Source organism: Poromitra crassiceps, assembly GCF_964638095.1.
Source record: "Poromitra crassiceps genome assembly, chromosome: 25".
In the NCBI taxonomy this organism is placed as follows: Eukaryota; Metazoa; Chordata; class Actinopteri; order Beryciformes; family Melamphaidae; genus Poromitra; species Poromitra crassiceps.
The window spans coordinates 14,335,061-14,340,790 of NC_139649.1; positions in this window are offsets into that span (position 1 = coordinate 14,335,061).

Consider the following 5,730-nt stretch of genomic DNA (forward strand, 5'->3'; position numbering starts at 1 on the left):
CAGCACGCTCCACACCATCATGTTAGTGAAGGTGTGTGCCACGCCAGGTTTCCGACCACCGGAATGTGGATATTTCATTCAGCATGGCAAGTAAATGAACTACCTAAATCTATGTACAGTACACACACACACACACGTACGCACACACACACACACACACACCAGTAGTCTGCACGAGCCTCTGTTTCAGCCACAATCTTAGCTCCATATCAAGCCTATCCAAATGCCAGCAGCAACACCTTTGACCCCAACACCAACAGCACATCAGTGAGTGGTACTGTATGTACTGTCTGTACAGTACAGTGAAAATACCACAACACAACCTAACACACCTACACACACTGCTAACGCAGTACAAATAGCACAACACAACCTAACACACCTACACACACTGCTAACGCAGTACCACAACACAACCTAACACACCTACACACACTGCTAACGCAGTACCACAACACAACCTAACACACCTACACACACTGCTAACGCAGTACCACAACACAACCTAACACACCTACACACACTGCTAACGCAGTACCACAACACAACCTAACACACCTACACACACTGCTAACGCAGTACCACAACACAACCTAACACACCTACACACACTGCTAACGCAGTACCACAACACAACCTAACACACCTACACACACTGCTAACGCAGTACAAATAGCACAACACAACCTAACACACCTACACACACTGCTAACGCGGTACAAACTCAAACCAGGACACGCCCCAAAACACTGAAGAGTTACGGAAGAAATAAGCGGCTCACACTCACCTCGGCGTGGGACCGCTGCCTGCACCGCGCTGTGGGAAAATGACTGGCTGCACGCCCTCCTCACACACACGCATACACACACACACACATACACGCACCCCCACACACACACACACATACACGCGCACACACATGCACGCACCCCCCCACACACACACACACACACGTGCACACACATACATACATACACGCGCACACACGTGCACGCACGCACACACACACACACACACACACAGCCATGCGCGCGCACACTCGGCGAGGTGTGTGTGAGGACAATGAGACTGGACGAGCTAAGCAGCGGAGTAGGAGGAGGAGAGAGGGAGGGAGGAGGGAGATGTGTGAGGGCGGGAAGGGGAAGAGAGAGAGAGAGGGAGAGAGAGAGAAAGAGGGAGAGAGAGAGAGAGAGAGTGGGAGAGAGAGAGAGATGGGGAGGGAGAGAGAGGGAGGGGGAGAGAGGGAGATGGAGAGAGAGGGAGAGAGAGAGAGGGAGATGGAGAGAAAAAGAGTGGGAGAGGGAGGGAGGGAGAGAGAGAGAGTGAATAATGAAATACAGCAGAAGAAGAAAGAGGTGGCTAAAAAAATAAGAAATGTGAAAAGAGAAAAGGCGCGCAGCGGAGTCCCTCTTGTTCCATTTGTGACTGTGTGCGTTGTGAGCGTCTGTGTGTAAGTGCGTTTAAGTGTGTGTGTGTGTGTGTGTGTGTGTGTGTGTGTGTGTGTGTCGGCCCATGTGTGTGTGAAGGCTCTGGAGGGTCTCCTGTTCGTCACTTGAGACTTGGCGCCCTGCCTCAGAGCCGAAAGTGTAGCCAGAGAGGCTTTACATCCAAGTGTTGATGTGTGTGTGTGTGTGTGTGTGTGTGTGTGTGTGTGTCTGTCCTCTCATCAGTTAGCTAGTAGCTTGCCAGCATTACAACACATCGCCTGTCTATTCTCCTCTTCTTCATCTCTCTCTCTCTCTCTCTCTCTCTCTCTCTCTCTCTCTCTCTCTCTCTCTCTCTCTCCAGGGAAATACCTTTGCCACTTTCATCTCTTCGAAGGTCTCAAGCTACCGGTCTCTCTCTCTCTCTTTTGTCACACTCAACCCTGTCCAGCTCACACGGCACCGTCTTGTGTGGTTTCACACACACACACACACACACACACACACACACACACACACACACACACACACACACACACACACACACACACACACACACACACACACACACACACACACACACACACACACACAATCCTCCAGCTCAGCCACGGAGAAGCCAATCTCCACATCCAATTATTTGCTTCTCAAAGGCAGACAGATGGAGGGAGAGAAAGAGGGCGAGCGAGACGAGGAGAGAGACATCGGGGGGGAAGTACAGGAGCGAGAGAGAGAGAGAGACAGAGGGGGGGGAGAGAGAGAGACTCTTTGAGGGTCTGCACAGGGGGGAATTAATTAGAATGAAAAAGAAATGGAGGGAGACAGAAAAGTCTCTCTTCTCCATCAGAGTCCAGAGAATAGCTTTACAATTAGTCAGAGTCCCAAACACAGCCTGTAGACACAACTCACCCAAGAGAGAGAGAGAGAGAGAGAGGGAGAGAGAGAGAGAGAGAGAGAGAGAGAGAGAGAGAGAGAGAGAGAGAGAGTATACTACAGAGAGCGAGAGGGTGATCAAAACCCAAATGAAAAATGCCAAAAGGGACAGAAGAACTGAAGTTGTTAGAAGAATGATTGGGCGCGTTCTATATATATATACGTTTGTGCTCTCTCTGGTTTTTCTTTTTCTTTTTCTTTCTGCCTACCCCCTGAGGCGAGCGCCGGCCGGTCCCGGCGTCTGAATCCTTGTAGTCTCCTCTGCGTCTTCCTCGGGGGTAGTCCATCACAGACGGGTCCGGACCGCGCTGGATGGAGGAGGCATCTCCTCCGCGCTGCAAAGCCACTTCTTCTCTTCTCTCCCGTCTTCCCTCTCTTCTCTTTTCTCTTCTCTCCCGTCTTCCCTCTCTTTTCTGGTACTTTCTGTCTTCGCCTCTCTCCTTCTCCGCCTGTCTGCTCTCCTCCGTCTGGCCGGCCGGGGGCATTTTGCTCTCTCTCTCTCCCTGGCAGCGGTGACACACAGCGTGGGGGTGCTGATGAGGGTGGAGAGAGAAAGACAGAGAGGAAAGAGAGAGAAAAGGAGGGATGGAGGAGGGTGGGAGGGAGGGAGGGAAAGAGAGTGTAGGTAGATGGAACGAGTGGGGTATGATGGGAAGAGGCAGGTGGAATGCGTAGTGACACATACTGTGGCAGAGGTGTGTGTGTTCGTGTGTGCGTGTGCGTGTGGGAGAGTGTGTGTGTGTGTGTGTGTGTGTCAGAGCGCGGGGGCCGTCCTTCCAACCGACACGCAGCCACTGAAAAGGAGGAGGAGGAGGAGGAGTTGGGAAATAGCAGAGTGGTGAAAGAAGTACTCTGATCCTTTACTTACTGTAAGTAAAAGTAGCAATGTAAAAAATACTCCCATTAAAAGTACTGCATGAAAAAAGTACATAAGCATTGGCAGCAAAAATGAAGTGAAAGTATTTAAGTAAAAGTAGTGGTCTGGTCCATCTGACTGATATATTATTATATATCTGTATGACATCATTGGATGATTAATACTGAAGCATAAGCAGCATGCTACTGGTGGAGCTGCGAGAGGCGGAGCTCCAAAGGATCACCAGATAAATCTGAGGCGTCGTGAGATGATTGATGAGAGAAGAACGAAGAAAAAGCAAAGTTCTGAGACACGAAAATCTGTTTTCAGTCGTGGGAGTTTTTCTCTAATCTTTGATTTTTGCTGAAATATTGGATCATTTGAACATTTATTGAAATGAAACCATGTGAGGTTTAGTGGGTGGAAGGGTCCCATGGAGCTGACGTGTGCCCCCGACTACACATTGTAACAAAAGCCATAAAGTTTGGAAACCACTGATTTAATCTTTAACAATGTGTTGCAATTTGAAAGCTTGTTACTGTATAATTATGATCTATTGTGTCAAATCTCCATCTGACAAGTAACTAGAGCTGTCCAATAAATGTAGTGGAGTAGAAAGTCAAATATGTATCTCTGCAATGTAGTGGAGTAGCATCAAATGAGTTTCCTTTGGGCATTCCGGTTTCCTCCCACCATCAAAGACATGTATGGCAGCCAGGGGTAACCCCACCAGGCGTAACCCCACCAGGCATAACCCCACCAGGCATAACCCCACCAGGGGTAACCCCACCAGGCGTAACCCCACCAGGCGTAACCCCACCAGGCATAACCCCACCAGGGGTAACCCCACCAGGGGTAACCCCACCAGGCGTAACCCCACCAGGGGCAACCCCACCAGGGGTAACCCCACCAGGGGTAACCCCACCCCATAAAACCCCACTTGCTACAGAACCCACAAAAACATTGTGGGACCTGGAGGGGGGGCGGGTGGGGGGTTCCTCCAGGGAGACTGCCCAGAGCCTGTTGGAGGGGGGACGGGTGGGGGGTTCCTCCAGGGAGACTGCCCAGAGCCTGTTGGAGGGGGGACGGATGGGGGGTTCCTCCAGGGAGACTGCCCAGAGTCCGTTGGAGGGGGGACGGGTGGGGGGTTCCTCCAGGGAGACTGCCCAGAGCCTGTTGGAGGGGGGACGGGTGGGGGGTTCCTCCAGGGAGACTGCCCAGAGCCCGTTGGAGGGGGGACGGGTGGAGGGTTCCTCCAGGGAGACTGCCCAGAGCCCGTTGGAGGGGGGACGGGTGGGGGGTTCCTCCAGGGAGACTGCCCAGAGCCTGTTGGAGGGGGGACGGGTGGGGGGTTCCTCCAGGGAGACTGCCCAGAGCCCGTTGGAGGGGGGACGGGTGGGGGGTTCCTCCAGGGAGACTGCCCAGAGCCCGTTGGAGGGGGGACGGGTGGGGGGTTCCTCCAGGGAGACTGCCCAGAGCCTGTTGGAGGGGGGACGGGTGGGGGGTTCCTCCAGGGAGACTGCCCAGAGCCTGTTGGAGGGGGGACCGGTGGGGGGTTCCTCCAGGGAGACTGCCCAGAGCCCGTTGGAGGGGGGACGGGTGGGGGGTTCCTCCAGGGAGACTGCCCAGAGCCTGTTGGAGGGGGGACGGGTGGGGGGTTCCTCCAGGGAGACTGCCCAGAGCCCGTTGGAGGGGGGACGGGTGGGGGGTTCCTCCAGGGAGACTGCCCAGAGCCCGTTGGAGGGGGGACGGGTGGGGGGTTCCTCCAGGGAGACTGCCCAGAGCCCAGAGCCCAGAGCCTGTTGGCACAGTGTGGTTGCAGCCCTATGCTCCACTTATAGGAGTCTACAGGGAATAAGAAGACTGGAAAATAGGAGGATGGATGGAGTGATTCAGCAGGCATACCTCCTCCTCTCTACTGTGCTCTCTCCTCTCCTCTCCACACACACACACACACACACACACACACACACACACGCACACACACACACACACGCACACACACACACGCACACACACACTCAGTTCATTATCATTCAGTGGATCTCAGCATGACACGCATGGCTAACCTGCTCACAGAGACAGAGCCCAGCCCTGGACTCAATCCTATAATGCAGGAGAAGGGGAAGGGAAGGGGGGTCTATCAGGCTAGCAGGTGTCCCCTCCACTTCTATTGTTCCCCCTCTGTGTGTGTGTGTGTGTGTGTGTGTGTGTGTGTGTGTGTGTGTGTGTGTGTGTGTGTGTGTGTGTGTGTGTGTGTGTGTGTGTGTGCGTGTGTGTGTGTGCATGCATGTGCATCCTTTCTTAAGGTAAAGTAGGGATTTGACAGATGTCTTTGGATTGAAGCTGCCAATAGCTAATATGTTGTGCTGATCTTAAAATTTGACTTGGGGGCGGAGCTACAGAGGATTCAGTGTCTTGGCGAGGTGGAAAGGATTCTGCACTCATGCTATGTTCACACAGGTAGCTCAGATCCACTTTCTTCATGTCTTTCATGATGTTGTGTTTCTAAACATA